Here is a 19,368-nt window from a genome sequence, read left to right on the forward strand (position 1 = left end):
AGTGTATGGTGCATACTACTACATGATGGGCCAGACAGAGAGCAAACTTGCAAAGAGGAGGCCAGGAGGCCCAGGAAACTTGATTCCACCCAAGGGCGCAGCAGAGAGCTATCAGAGAGGTCAGATGGCGACCTCCAGAATGGAGCAGGGGGATGTAGGACTCCAGAAGTACAATTTAAGGACCCTGCCATATTTCAGAGTACAAATTACAAAATGAAAGAACAGAGCTCAACCATACATTTCCAGGTACATCACCTGCTCAGGAGAAGGTGCACCTACATTATTATTGCTCTACAGTACAAGCCTTTTGGTTATATTTGCTTTTAATTAACAATATCAATGTATTTATTTTGAAAAAGATAAAAATGATTGTCTATCTGGAATTATATTAAGTGAAAAAAATTTCATACATAATATTGCTGATCATTTTAAACATACAAAAAAGGATGAAGTATATTCATAAAATGTTACAAGTGGTTCCTTGTATAGCCTAAAGTATTTTCTACTATGATCATCCATTACTTGTAGAATCACTTAAAAACCATAATAAAATATATATATATATAAAGTATGGAAACATTATAATTAATAGTGATTATCATTTCCCTGCAGGAAAACCAATAGAACATTCTGAAAGAAATACAAGAATTAAATGCTAATAACATCATAATAGACATAAAATATGCTGTTACAGTGGTTAAATAAAGGTTCTACTAGTCTTTAGTTGGATAAAAGCAACCTTTAAAACTTCTTACGAATTTTATTAGAATGAAAGATTATCTCTTGAATAATAATATTCAATGAAAATTAAAAAAAGCACATTGTTCTAGGGCTGGCAGCTACCTTAGAGGGATACTTTTTAGTACTCCTACATTAGAATTGTCCAAACCAACTCTTGGGACTTGAAAAGACACACTCTGCAGTTCTTTGGGGACAACTTATTAAGTATTCAACACCATTTCTAATAGGGTATATTTTTACCCTATAAATGTAAATACCTGGTTCAGTACTTTATGTCATTAGTATTCAATGAAGACAGAAAAACAAAATCACAGCTCACCATTTTTGTCTAATGAAGTCTCACTGACACTAATTTCCTCTTATTTTCTAGCACCTGACACTGAGCCTCTATCACGTGTTAGTTGAACAAAATATGGATGAATAAGTAAATATTATAATGAAGTCCCTTGTAGGCTTGTTCTGCAAAGGAAATAACCTTAGTTTCTTTAGTCTTTTATTGTGAAGATATTTTCTTTTTATATTTAATAGTCTTTGTGGCTTATCTTTAATTTCCTTATGTGTCTTAAGATGACAAGGCCAGAACTGGACACAACATTTTACTGAGGATGTGACCAGTAGGAACATTCTAGAACTGCTTTATGGTGTAATGTTACATAAACATTAAGTCATTCCTATACCACACTGTAAACATCCAACTATAAAATCATGCAGAACACTTACCTCAAGAACCAACCACAGCTTATCTCCATTTATTTCATCCTTCTTAAAGTTCATCCCATAAAATTTAACAACATTAGGGTGGTCAGAAATTGCTTTTAGTATGTTATACTCCACTTCAATCTCTTCATCGATGTCCTATTTTCAAAAAGTCATAGGAAGAGAACTATGAGAAAAGCATGAATAATGTCAAAGAAACCTATTATAGACTACCAATACAGAATTTTGTCAAAGCAAGGTCTTAATAGCTTTTCTTATTCTCAGTATTATGTATTGAAATTTCTTATAACATTGTTTATGGGGAGAGATTGCAATTTTCTTGCTAATCAAATACATCTCTGACTGTGTTAATCTCATTGACTTAAAAAGGAATAAATAAAATATTATTTTTGTATGCAATTAGAAAGAAACATGCATGGAGAACTACTCCAGATGATTTTCCTTTCTTTGTAGTATTAACTTTGTTTCAGTGGCAAAGCCACTGGTCTGAAATAAAAACTCTTAGTTGGTTCATTTTGTTTTTGAAATACAGGATATTTAGAAGCTTTCAAATACTAGTCATATAAGCAATAAATTCCCACCTTTCCAAAAAAGTAAAATAGAGTTAAATTATAGAAGATGGCATATAGCCTTTAGTTAGCTAAAGGTCCATTTACCAGAAATAGAAGAGGTTGCTATCTTTTCAAGAAAAATGCAAGATAGACACTTTAGTCATGTTTCTAGAAAAACACAATACATAAAACAACTCACAGAATAATAGATGAGAGAAAGCTTAAACTGTTTTTACAGTAACATGTAGTGTCCACGCTGTTTGAAGACAGAACAATGCAATCACAGAGCTGTAAAGAGTTATGGAGCAGAGCTCTAATTTGAGAGGAACGAACTAAAGCTCAGAGAAGTTAAAGTCACAGAGCTAGTTAGCAAAAGATGCAGGTCTAGATTCGAAGTCTACCACTTATTACCTTCTTTTTTTACAAACAAAGAATAGTTTAATAAAGTGAAGTACACACTCAACAAGGGAGTGCGGGCAGGCTCGAGACAAGCAGCCCACTTACTATCTTCTAATTCTGTTCATTTCATCTCTTTCTTGGAAAGAAATTTACTAGTTCAAAATTTATAATAGTAGGATCCTTTTAATAAAAAAGCCATTCTGTAAAATGCTTCGGTGCATTTAAACTTATTTGATTAAGATTATAATCTCACAGTTATAAATATTTTTTATTCAACTTGGGACATGAAGAGTAAATAAATAATTCCTAGAAAGGTATATATGTACTGTGAAAAGAATGAAAGCAGCCATAGAACAAACTTCATACTACAGTTATGAACTCACTATGTTTCAATAAAACAATAAAACAAAACATGGTTTATAAGATAGTAGTACACCAACAGGAGTACATTATGAAAGAATAGTGGATTCATGAATCTGTAAACCATTCATTCTTCTCCATTAAGAAGCAGGGAAATGGGAGAGAAACCCTAATTGTGGGGCCAGACACTGAGATCTAGAGGAAGGCCTTTCTGTTGCCACCATGAATCTCAACCTGTAGCTACAAAGACTGGAGGCAGGAGGTACAGTCACTTTGATGCAGCTTATTTGTGTCTCTCTTCTCTCAGTTTAAATGGTTAGAACTTTCCACAGGGGAATATGAAGACCTTCAGTATCAGTTAACCTGAGCATAGTATTTCTCGTTTTTTTTCCTCCAGTGTACCTAAATTATTACTTAAGAATAAACCCCCACTCTCCCTCTCTGCTCAAAATACATGAAGCACTGTGGTTATAATGGGTTTAGTAGAAATAAACTATCGAAAAATAAAGAGCAACCTTAAGGTGAACAGAGGCCCAGGACGTTCTGCACTGTTGTATGTTTGTTCATGTAAGAGCTGTGACAAGGTCTAGGACTCCGTGTCCTCACCACACATATGACATCACTTCGTCAAACCACAGCCCCATCATGTGCAACCATCAAGTAACTGGAGAAGGTTCTCTCCATAGACGTTGGGGGATTATGTGATGGCTGAGTCATTCTGGTTCACAGTGTGCCATGGGGGAGCCACTTTCTTCCCAGGAGCTGAAAATGCTTCCAAATGGCCAGCTTTCATCCCCAGAAAAGAATCTTGTCAATCTCCTCATGCTCTTCAAGGCAAAGGCAAGGCTTCGTAGGATCCCTTATCACAACTGCTATTCCAAAAAAATCAAAGCAAGATTCCATTGGAGCATCACTTACAAATAGGCCATGAGGACTAAACCTGAAATCCAGTTTGTCACAAGGAACTTTACCCTGATTATACACCATTTCTGCTTTAGAAACATTTAAGCAAACCTGAACATTAACATCCCTTCTCTGAAAGATATTTAATTTTTAAAAATCATTTCTGACTTAGCTTGAGAGAAATTCTACCTGAAACCTAAATAAAGGCAAGAAGAAAAGGTCTGGTCAAAATGACATTTGAGGAATACTTATAGACCCATGTGACTGTATTTTACAATTTTTGAAATCTAAAATCATATTAAATCAACTTGAGCTGTTGAGAGCTATATTTATGTAATTATTTGTATTTTATATTTATTCACTTATCAAGTATTTATTGGCCCCATAATAGATGTTAAGCAGATAAATGAGGAAAAACTAAGTAGACTTTCTTTTTACATTTTCTTCAGGTTCTAACTGACAACTGACACTGTAACAAATAAATCAAGATAATATGCCTACAGACTTTTTAACTATTCAATACAGATAAAAACAAAGTTAATTAGTGGGGAAAAAAAGTAATGTGACTTACATGAATTGGATGCAGAATTTTGACTGCTGCTTTTTGGCCATTTTCTTGTTCAACACTTTAAAAACTTTCCGTAAATTCCTTTGCCAATGGTTTCGGTGATTTCCCATGTATCCGAAGGATCAGGGAACTTATCAAAGATGATCATTTTCCCAATTAATGGAAGCATCTCAAAAGTCTAAATCACTGGAGACAAAAAGTAGTTTCATCTACATTTGATCAGGGATATTAAATGGTATACAAACTCATAGGAAATTACCTAATATTTTCACTGATATGATGGAAGAAGATACACAGCAGTAACCAAATGTACTCAGAGTCACAGGAAATTTTAATTTCCATTCTTTTGGCAAACAGACGAATATAAGTTTAATAAGACTTTCTACGTAGGGCTTTATTTTTATGTTTATTATAGTCCCATATTAATTGCTATTAAAATTCTTTTCAGATTAAAATGAGGACCATATTTAACTCATTTTGATGTAATGCTTTACATTTAGGTGTTAATATAATGAATCAAAGAATTTTAGAATGCACCTTAGAAATGGTAAAATTCAACTTCTTCATCAAAGCAAATCCCACACACGTTAAAGTGATTGCGTCTTACAGTCCTGCTCTAGGCAAAACCCAACACTGAGCCCATGCATTGCTTTGGGGATGGAATTTCTTTTAACATAACCTACTAGGTCCTTTAAAATATGGCCCTTATTAATTTCCTAGTCTTGTATCTCAACATTTCTTCTCTCAGACACTCTGAACCAGCCACCTGGGATCCTTCAGGTCATTTCTTTCTTGCCTGAGGATCTCTGTATACACTATTCCCTCCCATTTCTGCCTGTGGTTTCTTAGCAATCTTCTAACTCCTTCTTATCTTTCAAAACTCCAGCTTAGACAGGACTTCCTCCAAATGGGACCACTCTCAAGCCCATTTGGGTTGAACGCCCATCTCCATACTGCTTATATCATACCAGAAAATGATGTGATGGCCACCAGAAGTTCTGGGAGCCGTTCCTTTTTTTAGTAATTTCATACAAATGGCTAAATGCAATATAGCAAGGATGTAAAAGGTTAAAAGCACTACTCGGAAATCAAGAAATCTGGGAAGTTGTTTCAGGTTCTGTGCAAAATTTCCTTTTTAAAGTCATCTGACCTCATTGGCCATATTCTCCTAATTATTTCAAGCACTGTGCCCCGTGCTGGGCATATAGTCACACCAGAAAATGAGAACAGAGTGCCACTGCAGTATCCATGCCTCCAATCCATGGATGGATTCCTCACTTTCTTTATATCCATCAACTTTCCTCAGCCTCCATTCTTCTTCATTTTCTGCTTCCCCACTCTAAATTCTACTTTTTGAATTTTGTTTCATAATTCATCAACACTCTTGTTCTGCTCTCTCTCCAGGGCCAGTCTCCTGGAGTAAAAAAACCCCAACTCTGGTTAAACCTTACATCTTCTCTACACCTGTGACGTAGCTGGAAAAACCACACAACCAGGTTGACTAGTTTCCCTTCAAACTCACGATTAACAAGTAGACCCTCAACACTGCCCAGCAGTCCCACTGCATGTCCCTGGTTTGCATACCTGCTTCTCTCTGGAGTGACTGCCTCACAGTGACCTCTCTCTCCAAATTGTTCTCTCATTGCTTGCCCGCCCTCTCCCACAAAACTTCCCAACTGATGCCCTCACTTAATAATTAAAAAATAAAATCCATGATAAATTCCTTAATCTTCAGTGTCTGGCGGCGGCGCGCGAGCCCAGCGGCGGCTGCGGAGGGGCGGGAAGCCATGGGGCCGCGGGCGCTCGTCACCGCGCTCAGCCTCGGCCTCGGCCTCTGCTCCCTGGGGCTGCTGGTCGCGGCCATCTTCACCGACCACTGGTGCGAGACCGACCCCCGGCGCCACAAGGAGAGCTGCGAGCGCAGCCGCGCCGGCGCCGACCCGCCGGACCAGAAGAACCGCCTGCTGCCGCTGTCGCACCTGCCGCTGCGGGACGCGCCCCCCCCTGGGGCGCCGGCGGCTGCCGGGCGGCTCCGGGCGCGCCGACGCCGAGGCCTGGCGCTCGCTGCTGGGGCTCGGCGGGCTGGACGCCGAGGGCGGCCGGCCGCTCTTCGCCACCTACTCGGGCCTCTGGAGGAAGTGCTACTTCCTGGGCATCGACCGGGACATCACACCCCATCCTGAAAGGCCCTTCTGGCAGATAACTATTGATGCCAAGGAAGCTTTGCTGGTCAAAGGGCTGCCTCAGAAAATAACAACAGGAGCAACACATTTCATCCCGATCCCTTGACTGATAACTGAGTGACCATCACTACAACTTCCAAGCGCATCTGTCACCATGACAACTTTGAGAAAGAGAATGAGTGAATCCCTCTGCTATTGCCTATGTCCTGATGTGCTGATAGAGGCAAATATTCAACATTTGAGAAACCAAGCAATGCTTTATTCATGTCTGTGTTGGGCTTGAATGTCCTTGAAATTCTGTGAATTGTTTGCTTTCAAAATGAGAAACCCGGGAGGCCACCCGAGGAAGCGGTTGTTTGGCCGCGAATGATCCTGTGTTTGGAGGAGTGGGGTGGAGGGAACGGGTGGGTGTTCACGTGGAGCCCAATCATCTTGGCAGGAATGTTCGAGACCAACCACTCCAGTGCACCTCAGGTTTCCTGATGGAACAGTTGTGCTCCTCTAGGACCTCTCATTTGAAACCAAGAGACCTATTTATTGAAGCATTAATATTTATTAAAGTATCTAAAGATACTTCTCTAGAGCAGGAATTTCAAAGCAAGAAAACAATCTGAACCAGTGCATATGGGCTGAACCAGCAGAATTTTAGCACAGACGCCTCAGAAGATGGTTTAGAGTCCCAAGGTATGTGGGTGGACATATATTTGGACCACCAGATTGTATTTCAATTTGTAGGTTTGAAAAGAAAAAAGGAGAGAGCAGGCAGGAAAGAAGGGAATGTAGGAAGGAGCAAATGAATAGCTATTTGGTGGATCTTTGAGGAGCTCTGTACGATCTTCTTTCTTAAATATCTATTCAGTACATTTATCTTTCTAAACTAAAATCTTATCATGCTTTTTCTTCGATTAAAGATCTGTCTGATGTATTCCTCAATAAGTTAAACATAGAATTACCAAATGTCCCAGCAGTTCCACTCCTAGGAATATATCCAGAAGAGTGAAAACATACTCAAACTAAATCTTCATGAATGTTCGTAGCAGCACTATTCATATTAGCAAAAGGTGGATACAACCCACATGTCCATCAACTGATAACTGGATAAACAAAATATGGTGTGCCTGTATAATGGAACATTATTTGGCCATCAAAAGAAAAGATGTGCTGGCATATGCTATAATATGGATGAACCATGAACACACATTAAGTGAAAGAAGCCAGACAGAAAAGGCAATGTACTGTATGGTTCTATTCATAGAAATAACCAGAATAGGCCAAGCTATAGAGACAGAAAACAAGGAGGGAGGAATAGGGAGTGACTGCTTAATGAGTCCAAAGTTTTCTTTTGGAAATAGTTGGAATGGCTGCACAATGTACTAAATAAAATTGAATTATACACCTTAAAATGGTCAAAAAAAAAACACCCAACTCTGATGATTTCCCACTGCCGATAGCTACAAATTTAAACTTCTCAGCAGGTCATAAAATAGCCTTCAGCATGTGATAAGGGCTCCAACTACTTTTCTGATTAGATACCCAATCACTTCTCCATGAAATCCAGGACCAGGCTACACCAGCCTGATATTTGCTATTGTCTCAGTGCATACGCCCTTCACTCTCTATGTCATGGTATATCCTCTCATTCTTCTGCCTGACATACCAACCCCTTGTCCATCTGGCTATTATTCCTTGAAAACACAGCACCATTATTACTCCCTCTGTAAATTTCCTTGACTCTACCTTTAGCCCCTCATTCCCTCATTCAGTGCTTTACTAGCTGGAACCCCAGTGCTTTATACATATTTGTAATACAGTACTTTCTACAATATATTGTGGTTTGCTTCCTCATCCATTTTCCTCCCTACCTTAAGACCAGGGACAGATGCCACCCAGCTCAGTACCTGGCACATGGCGACCTTTCCACAGAATGGTTGTTGAACAAATTCCACTGGATTGATTTCAATTGCAGTCATTTTGGGTCCCTTCTCTTCTCACCCACTCCACTGTATTTCATTTAATTCAAGAACAAGGAGAAGGTAGAATTATTCCCAGTTTTTAAAGACTAGGAAACTAATAATTAATTCAAAACAGATAAAAGTACTTTTTCGCATTTAAAAAAATAGCAATAGTAGTAGATATAAAAAGAAAATTACAGATGCTTTTATTTTTGAAGTAAAATTAACAGAGTGCTTCTTTATGGGAGATTTTCTTTGCAAAATGCTCTTAATCCTTAATTTAAAAATTATGTTATTATTAAAAAAAATTCCTTAATCTTCTCATTTCGAAAACTACAAAACAATGTGCATCAAACATGAATCCGTTCTCATTATCTATCTTTGGTAACCACTGTTTGGCCTCAACTAGTCTTCTCCTGTTGTCCTATGGCAGCCTTCAGATCTTAGCACAAACATCACTTTCTTGGGAAGGCCATTCCTGACCAACCTTCCCCACATAGTTATTTCTCCATTAGAATGTAAGCTACAAGAGGGTATATTGACTTAGTTATTTTTACTACTGTGTCCACAATTTCCAGAACAATGTCTAGCACACAGTATGCAATTAGTAAATGCTGGCTAAATGGGCAAATGTTTCTTTACCTTTTAATTCTGACAACAGAGACCTTATCTATATCTATCTGTTCAATTTCAAATCTAATAATGCCTAACTCTGTGTCTGGCAAGTAGTAGATATTAAATATGTAGCTGTTGAATAGATGCATCAGTATGGTTCTTTAAAAACTATTTTTAAATGAGGGGAGAAATAAAGATTAGATTAGGTGATTAGATGAAAGGAATTTGAAAATCTAAACAAAATAAGGATCATACTCTGATTCATCATACTTACAGGCACACCATGCAGTAAATGGCTATGAATGCCTGCTAAAAATTACATTCCTATGTAAAAACACACTTATGAATAGTCCTTGGAAGACTTAATCTTTATGAAATATGTGCCTTTGATCCAAAATGCAAAGGGACAAGTAGGAGGTAATCAGTAGTAATCATCCACTTTAGTGATTTCATAATCAATGACAAGATAACTACTTCTTACATCTGTCTACTTGAGTCATGCAAATAAGCATTTATGCCATCCATGTAATGTGAAAGTTAGACCAAAAGACCAAATTAAATCTTGTTAAATGCCTGAAATAGGAGTTTTCAACTAGGAGAAACATTCATTATGTAGAATGTTACCTTTCAAATGGCAATGTTATTGAACACAATTTTAATTTCTGGTGTATTAACTACTGGCCTTTCAATATACAGGCATGAGAATCCAGTTAAAAAATGACTAGACACCAAATACATGAAAAGTATTTTAAAGCTGTGAGAATTCCAAAATAGGCAACTCAAGGATAGATAAATATGTAGCTGCAATATATTATGAAAGAGAAATGGAAATAGGTATAAAGTACCATAGAAGCCCAGATGAAGAAACAACTAATCTTAAGTGATCATGAAAAGATATATAAAATAGGCAGCATTGGAGCTGAACATTAAACATGAACAGGAGTTTGTCCAAAATACAATTTCCTCTTTAAAAGTTTGCAGTATGACATATAATTAAGGCAGTGCATTACTGTAACACATTATAAAACAATAATCACAGAATGACAAAAGCACAGGCATTTTGGAAACAGAATACACCTAGTCGAATCTCATTTAAAACAAACAAAACTCCCAATGAGTAAATAAAATGAAATGTAAAATGACTTCCTCCAAATTAAACATTAAAGAACTTCAAGAATTAGAATAGAAGCAAGTCTTCTGACTCCTAAACTATTCTTTCCACTACATAGCTTTTTATTCTTTAAGAATAAAGTAAAATGTCACAGTTAGTAAACAACTGATTATTTCATGATTGTAGTAGACTGCATTTTACATAGCAATGAATGTTCACATTTTTTCTAGTCCTTTCACACTCATGGAATAAAAAGTAATTCTGTCCCTCATAAAACTAAAACACACAATTAAGTTTTTAATTATATGATTAGGTAAGCTAAAAAACTGTTTTTCATGCATATTACTGTATTTTGATATACATATTTACCATAATTCTGAAAAGGTACTTATAAAGCTACATTTTAAAAATGAAGAATCATCTCTTTGAATTGATTTATTATATATTGAATTGCTGGGGTTCTTTTGTGATAGAAAAAAGACCATAATACAATGAATCTTACTTCAGCATATTAACATTTATCTCAACAAATTATTCTGATTGCTTTTGTAAACCTGCACTTAATTCTTTTTTACTAAAATAACCAAACTACCTTTCTACTCATTCTAAAACACAGCAGGGATTATCTCCCAAACTGGCTCTTCCTTCTGCCTGGATTGCTTTTCCTCCAGGTATCTACGCAGCTTACTCCCTCACTTCCTTTAGGACTTACATCAGTAGAAAATCCACAAATATGTGGATATTAAACAGCATACAACTAAACAACTGATTCATCATACAAAAAAATCACATGGAAAATTAGAACATATCTGGCAACAAACAAAAATACAGCATAGTAAAATTTATGGGATGTAACAAAAGCAGTGCCAAGAGGCAAATTTATAGTTGTAAAAGCTTTATGTTAACAGATGCTAACTAATTCATTGTGTTGAGCACTTAGTAATGTATATAATTGTTTACTCCCTATGCTGTATACTCTAAACCAATATTATGTTGTATACCAACTATAATTCAATAAAAATATACTGGGAAAAATAAATAAGTAAAACCCTCTGATACAAATAGATCAAAAAATAAAATAAAATAAATTAGTCATAGGAATGGAAATATAGAGAATATAACCAATAATGTTGTAAAATCTTGGTATGGTAATGGGAGTAACTACACTTGTGATGAGCAGTTAGTAATGTAGATAATTATTGATTCACTATGTTGTACATTTGAAACGAATATAATATTGCATATCAACTTTATTCCAATAAATAAATAAATAAATAAAAAGATATTTTTAGAAGGAAAAATCTCAAACCCATGACCTAACTTTATATCCTAGAACTAGAATTAGAATAAAAGGAACAAATTAAACCCAAAGATAACAAAAGGAAAGAAATAATAAAGATTAGAGCAGAGATAAATACAGAACAGAAAAACAATAAGGAATAATCAACAAAACCAAGAGTTGATTCTTCAGAGAGAGAAACAAAATTGATCAGTCTTTAGGTAGATTGACAAAGAAAATATATATTATACCCTAGAACCTCAAAATACCTGTATAGCTTCCAAAAAATTAGAGGAGAAAAACTGATGATAACAAACTCATTCAATCAAAAACCTCAGAAAAGGAGAATAAAGGAAGCACAGGAAAAGCAGGAGAAATAGAAAGTATGAGAAAACAGTAGAAATAATTATAAGTTTACCAGTAATCACAATTATTGTAAATGGACCAAACTTACTAGAGAAAAGACAGAAACTAATAGCTATAGGCTGTTTGCAAGAGAATCACACAGTCGGTAATAGAATGGAAGTAAAATAGTGGTATATATAAATACTCAACAAAAGAAAGTGAGTATCACTAGATTAACATCAGATAAAATATACTTTAAGGCAAAAATATTTATTAGAGGTAAAAAGGTTCATTACATAATAATCAAAAGATTTGATTTTGCAAGAAAATATAAAAGCTCAATACAGAGCCCCAAAATACATAAAATAAGAACTGAAAGAAATATAAAGAAAAATAGAGAAAATCACAATGTTAGAAGGAGATTTTAAAAGACTTTCTCAGTGATTTTTGGATCAAGTGGACAAAAAAGTTCTTAATGATAAGTAAAATTAAAACAACATGATTAACAAGGAGAATTTAATGGATATCCTGGGATACACGATAGCCTATATCTACAAATGGATAAATATTTTTCATAAGCACATATGACTGCAATATAATTAAGTAAGAAATCAATTACAAGATTTTTTTTAAAAATCCATGCAATTAGATACTTTAAAAGGCACTACTAAGCAATTCAGGAGCCAAAGAGGAAATATACTCACAATTTTAAAATAGACTTTGACCTAAATAATAATGGGAATACTACTCATGAAAGTTTATGGGATACAGCTAAAGCAGCACATTTAGGAAAACATTAGCCTCAAATTTTGTATTAGAAAGGAAGAAATACTAAAAATGAGACAATTATAGAATAAAACCAAAGAGTAGAGAAAAAAGGAAGGTAAGAGTAGAAATTAAAGGAAGACATTATAGAGAAAAAAGATGATAGGAAACTAATACAACAGCTCTGCAAAGAGAATTTTTTATAATAGACAAACATCTGTCAAGACTAATCAAGAAATAAAAAACAAGAGAGAAGGTAGAGATGAGCAATATTAAGGATGAAGAGACTGACAAATTACAGTAGAGATGAAAAAGATAACATAACTTTTTATCAATAAACTTTAAAACTGATATTAAATGGACAATTTCTCAGAAGTAATATTAGCGAAAGAAAATAACAGAAAAATGAAAATTACTTTTCTCACAATGTTTGCATTAATGCGCCTTCATACTCTTATCTCCTAACAATTCTTAATTCACATAATATCTAAGGAGAGTACATAAATTTACAGCAGAAAATCATTCTCTCCAAGTATCTTTTAATCTTTTAGATATAATAACCAAATTTATCAGTGAAAAGGGGCTAGAAATCCAATTTAGGGATTACTGCCTCATAAATGAACACAAGCACATCTTCCTTTCTAATATAACACAAATGTCAATCAGATTGTAAACTTTTGAAAATACATAGAGAATACCATTTCTCAATGAAAATGCAATTTGCCTTTCATATAAAACACACAGAGAAAGTAACAGATGGCTTTACTCGAAATCAAGAAATATTTTAATATTGTGATTCTCACTTTCAAAAACATTCATCATTTGTTTACTGTAGAACATTATTGGAAGATCCTTCCCTTTAGGCACCCACTTCTGTCAAGCTGTTCAAACCGCATCACATAAGGTTTATGTTAAATTCAAAAGGCGTGCCTGCCTGTGATGTGGGAGACATCCTGAAATGTTGAACTGGTTCACTATAGAACTTATCTCTGCACAGAGCAGCCAGAATGATCTCAACACAGAAATCAGATGAAATTATTTTCCTGTTAAATATTCTTCAAAATCCACATTCTTACTATGTCCTGCAGACCCTGAATCAAAGCTGGCCCTTTCTGACCTCCCTAAACTCATCCTCCATTCTTTTTTACCACTCACAGTGACTTCAGCCTCAACTGCCTTCTGATAGGTCTTGGGACACTGAAAACCCTTTTCTGCTGCAGGACCTCCTGTTATCTTTGCCCGGGGGCTTCTCCCACTCTGCATGGCTGGTTTGAACTTCCTTCATACATACTCACATACCTTCAGGATCACATAGAGTTACTATACCCACAAATGAACTATTTCCGATTTTAATGTATTATATCAATTACTTTCCTGGTTTGATTATGAAGTAATAAAATTAAGCCTTCCTGGTTTAAAGAAGCTTGTGAAAAAGTGAGTTTGCTATATAAAACCACCTTCTGGAGACACCAGGATGAATTACCAAACAAGTGCTGGTTATCTCTTTTCCCACAGAACTCTAAAACACAGACTCAAAGAAATCTCTGATGCAATGTAACTACAGACCAGATGAGCTAGACACATATCCTTTTCAGCTTACCCCTAACACAGGCAATAAATATGGTTTAAAACAGACTTTGTCTAGTTACATGCACGGTGTTTTAAATGAGCCATAATCAATGTTTTGTTCCTTTTGATTTGCTCAAAAATGTTTTGTAGAGAGGAGAAAAAAGGTCTACTTTGTCTTTCTACACATGTATTCTATTTTCTACCACTAATTTTCTTACTTTGTAATTATGGAGATAAAAGTACTTGCTTAAAATAAATACTAGAACCAAAAGAAAAGCTATCATTTCCTAGAAAATTTCTCCATACTTAAAAAGTGGTATTAATGAGAATTCAAAAATCTTTATCAGAAATTTTAAGCTTTAGTACAAACCTACAAGCTTCAATGTCCACAGCTGTAAACTGGAATAATAATGCATGTCAGAACTAATTCTCAGAGTTGATATTGTGTCCAATGAGTTTTAGGAAGAAATGCTTCATTAACTGTCATACAGGATTACTTTCCTCCTTTTTAAAGGATGGAAGTCAGGTTATAGTTTTGGTCACATAACTCCTGTTCAAATTAGTAAGGTACATCGTCTGAGTCAGAAATCACAAACTGAAAGGTCTGCAGGGGCACAGGAGGTGAAATACATGAGCGCAGCAGGTCTGGATAAGGTAAAAGCAGCGAGTGGAGGTACTGTGGCAAAGAGGAGCATGTATGCCGCCTCCGAAGTGGGCAACCACATCCTGGCTTCAGCTGCCAGCAGCTTCGAGCCCTGCCTTGCCAGTCCTCTTGTTTTTCAGGGGAAGCTAGGATTCTGGGAATTTATTCAAAAGTTACTAAGTTCAAAACATTTGTAAACAATTGTAAAGCACTAAGCTGACACAAATAAACATCTGAAGGCCAAATTCAGCCTTCATCAGTATCAGCCTATGACATCTACATGATTTTTTTCTTGTTGTTCTTTGTTAAGAAATAGCCAATAAACATAGACCTATCCATATGGAGAGGTTTTAGGCAACAAAAAAAATGAATAACATTTTCTGACTGTTTATCATAGAACAGGTACCAGAGTTTCACATGCATTATATCAGTAACCTTAAATGCTCATAGAAGCCCTCAGAAAGGCATTACGTGTAGCCCTCACTTTCAGAAAAAAAGACTGAGGATCAAAGAGAGTTCTTCAGGTCATAATGCTGGTAAATGGTACAGTCAAGAAACAAACCATGTCAAAGTCCATGGTAGAAATTTGATGTTTAATGATAGATGATTTCAGTTCAAAAGAGCACTGCTTCCCAATTTGAAGTTGCTGACTCCCCAGAGTGGTAAAGGGTCTCTGTGAATTAAGTTTGAAAGCCTATTTGCCCCATTCTTCTATTTGCCCTCTAACGGACAGCTGAGTTTGTTTTCTATTAGCAAGAAAAGGGAGCTTGTTAGATACAATCTTTCAAGTTACATGTAATTACAAAGTATATGTAATCCAGGCAAAAAACTAATGCAGGTATCCTTGTTTGTAAAGATTAAACAAACAAACAAACAAAAAGTTGGAAATAGTTTAGAGCACTAACATTGGAGAAATTATTAAAATGATAAAACATTTTCCATCAAACTTTATATAATTAACATTTATAGAATCTAAGATATACTTTGACTTTTAAATATTTATTTCTCAAACTATTAGTAGCAACTAATGGGTATTCAAATATTTTGGATTTCAAAGAAAAGTTATTTTTCAAAGAATATTTGCACAAAAAATCAGGCTATAAAGTTATAGTTGTAAAGGAAGCACAGGGTAATGTTATCCACTTACGTGATGTGACCAAAATCTCTGCAAATGATACACTAAGCTGGTGTAAAAATCAGCAAACTGAATCTTTTACTTTGCACTTTTTGGTTCCCAATAATAAAAAAAGGACTAAGACAAATGAGAGTGATTTTTCACATGCTAGATATCACATCAATATATTCATACAGAACAAGTTATCTTTGAAATCTTATACATCTTTAATTTTTCCCATTGGAAAACAATTATCTTTTATAATGTAATAAGAACATCAGTATGTCATAAATAACATGTACCCTCATTTACCTGTCAAGCCTTGGCCCCTAGGCTGCAGTAAATTCAGAAAACTTGATAACTTTATCACATACCTTTACCAAGGCTTGAAAACAATGCATAATAATGCTCAGACATCAGGACTTAGAATAAGTGTCCAGGCTGCAGCTGCGACCCTGGGCCTGTACCACACAACAAAAAAAGTCACAGTGCTTCAGGGAGAGGCATCCAGAACCTGGAGAAAGAAATTAGAAGTTGAACTTAGAAACACTGAGGTAGGATGACAGGACTATAATGTATTCCTCAGTTTTAGCATTTTTTCACAGTTAATAAGGAATACAAAGCACCTCATTTCCTGTACTGGCATAAAGCACCTCTCAAGTTAGTTACTGAGTCAATGTAAATTACAAATGAACTTCAGAGGCTTTAAGAGCACCTACAATCACCAAGAAAACCGCATAAACAAAAAAAAACCCTTTGGGGTTTTTTTTTTCTGAATAAATTATTTATTCAAGGATTTCCCACAAAGTAATTTCTATTTTCCTAAACTTATGGAAGCTCTACTCAGTAGAACTCAATTTCTAAACGTAAACTGAGGTTGAGAGCAGCCACTGGGTAACTGAAAAAGGGAACACTGCCTCAAGGATACGGGGTCGCGCCGGCCTCCCCGGCCCCCCCAGACCACGCACCTGCCGCAGAGGACACAAGAACTCTTTGGTTTTCAAAAATACATGTATTTTTTAATGTTACTGTCCATTATAGCGGCTATCTCAAATCTTACGTCCAATTACATTCATAATAATAACAAATTACTTACAAAATAGAAAAATTGTATAAGTAACTTATAAAACATAAAAATTAAACATTTTCTTGTACGAAAATTACAGCGAAGTGCATGCAGAAACTACTGGCCAACAGAACAGCGCCGGCGGTGAGCAAATTGAAATGACATGGTTTCTGGAAGGATTTCTCGGTCTCCACAGGGACCACAACGTTCTTGTCTCAACTTTTCCCTTAAAAAGAAAAGTTTGCATACGTCTGGAGTTGCGGGGACCCCAGCTCCACCGACCTGCTCCTACAGAAATCACCCCGAAGCGGGCTCCCCTGGGTGGACCTGCAGCGGCGCAGGCCACAGGCCACAGGTCCTCCGGGAGCCCGCCGGGACCCGGGGCGCCGTCCCCGCACGGTTCACCGTCCCCGGCCGGTCTCGGGGCGGCTGGGCGCGGAAGCCTCCCGCTCTCGGAGCCCGGGCGCGGCCCGCCCGCAGCCTACCTGGGCCGGAAGCGGGCGCCCGCTCACTGCCCTCCGGGCGGCCAGCGGGGTGGGACGGGGCCGCCCCCCAGGGGCGGGCCGACGGCGGGCGGGAGGAGCCGGCGGCGGCGACCCGGCCCAGGGAGTCCCGAGGACCGCGCCTGCCGTCCGCCCCCTCCAGGCAGAGGGGGAGCGTCCCTCCCTCAGCCCGTGAGCCGAGGGGAGGCCGCGCTAGCCGCGCCCGGTCCCCGCGGGGCCCTGGGCGGGGTCCCGGGACTCGGGCGCCCTCCCTGGCCTGGCGCCCACTCTGGCGCGCCCCCGGATCCCTGCAGCCGTTGCGGGCGGGCCCAGTGTCCTGGAAGAAAGTCACCTCCTTGTACTGCTCGTTGTCCCCTCCCCAAGAACTCCCCCAGACCTCGAGGACATCACTTCGTGGCCCGAAGGCCCCGAGCCCGAAAATCAGCAGCGGTTTCAGCCCCGAGAGGGAGGTGACTATGAGACGCCCCAGAATCCAGTTCCCTTTGGCGGCTTAAGGAAGTTGGGGCTCAGGCTGAAGTCAAGGCAGGAACCCCTGGCCTCAGGAGGATGCCTGTTCACCACCAGCCCTGTAGTGGGTTTCCTGCCTAGGAGTCCTGTCCAGTCTCCTAACAGGGCTCACTGGTAGGTCCACGCTGGCCGGATTCCCCTAAACAGCCTCAAAGGACATTATGGCTATAGTTAGCTCTCTGCTTCAGAAGGTGAGAACCATAACCAAAATGTTCTTTGATTCTGTTAATAATCTAAATGGGTCTGGTGTTCATGATGTTATCTAAGGACTTTTAGAAAAGACCAGAGGTTATCTAGTCCTAATCAATGCATCTGTCTTAAGAAAAACAACAATCATTTGAATTGAGGCCAAAAGGCATTTAGCATGTTCTAGATCCTTACACGTAAAATATCTTCGAAATCTAGACATTGAACATTGTATTTTTCTCAGAATCTTGAGAATGTCTGTATCAATACCAACATTATGTAAACAGGCACAAAATTTTAAGTTGTTTCTTTAAAAAACATCATATCAAATTTATTAACATAAGAATGAAGATTAGCCAAGGAACCACATACAAAATAAAATAGGCCAACAATAACCAATTAAAGTACAATGTGAAAAATTACTTCCATTCACAATAAAAACAAAGCATGAAATAACTAAGTGATAAAAAATAACAAATGTGGGAGATACGAAAAGAAAAATGCAAGACTATTGAGAAATTATTTATAAAATGTTTTATTAACTAGAGAGACAGGATATCTACCCTTAAGTGAGAAGAAAAGATTTTAAATACATAAGTACTACTTCCCAATTATAATACAAAAAATATTCTAGAATTCATCTGAGAATCTAAAGAAGCTGGAATAGCTAAGACCAGTTCTCAGGCTGTCGTTGGGAGGAGCATCTGGGGTCCCAGAAGCCCTGTCAAGACATTCACAGCATCTAAATTGCTTTCATAATAATAGTAAGACTTTTCTTTTCATTTCTTTTATGATTTCCATTTTCTCACAAGTACACAGTGAAGTTTTCCAGTGGCTATGTGATATGTGATATCACAACAGTGAATGCAGAACCAGATATGTTTTGTTATGTCAGACATTAGAGAAATTTGCAACAATATAAATAATACTCTTTCTCCTCCTAGATTTCTATTGTTTTGGAAACTATAGTTACATCTCATAAAAATATTATTTATGTTAACATGTACTGAATTTACCAGTGTTTTAAAATTAACTTTAAAAGAAATATATTTTTTATGCATCTCAGTTTTTTTTCTATTATGGTAAATACCAAACGATAAGACACAAATCTCTTTGGTGCCCTCAAATGATTTTTAAGAGTGTACAAGAGGGCCGAAAGACCAAAAAAATTGGAAAACCTTTAGTTAACAATGAAAAATAACCATATTGTTAAATTATAATAATTAAGAGTTTTTCACTGACACAAGAATAGAAGACTGTGTCCAATCCAATCAGTCCAAGACCATCAAGG

At 37.1% G+C, this 19,368-nt stretch overlaps 1 long non-coding RNA gene across 2 annotated transcripts; it reads right to left on the minus strand.

Moving 5' to 3' along the window:
- Positions 1-1,480: 1,480 nt before the first annotated feature.
- LOC140847798 (uncharacterized) lies at positions 1,481-17,360 on the minus strand. 2 transcript variants are annotated; one of them, XR_012127995.1, is made up of 5 exons: positions 17,164-17,360; positions 16,190-16,329; positions 4,243-4,425; positions 3,284-3,637; positions 1,481-1,596 (listed from the first exon to the last, which is right to left on the minus strand). It is a non-coding gene; the product is annotated as an uncharacterized lncRNA (long non-coding RNA). The 2 variants fall into 2 exon arrangements; XR_012127994.1 differs by lacking the exons at positions 1,481-1,596; positions 3,284-3,637; positions 4,243-4,425 and adding an exon at positions 8,125-8,422.
- Between the last annotated feature and the right edge of the window lie 2,008 nt (positions 17,361-19,368).

This window comes from Manis javanica, chromosome 2 (genome assembly GCF_040802235.1).
Source record: "Manis javanica isolate MJ-LG chromosome 2, MJ_LKY, whole genome shotgun sequence".
NCBI lineage: Eukaryota > Metazoa > Chordata > Mammalia > Pholidota > Manidae > Manis > Manis javanica.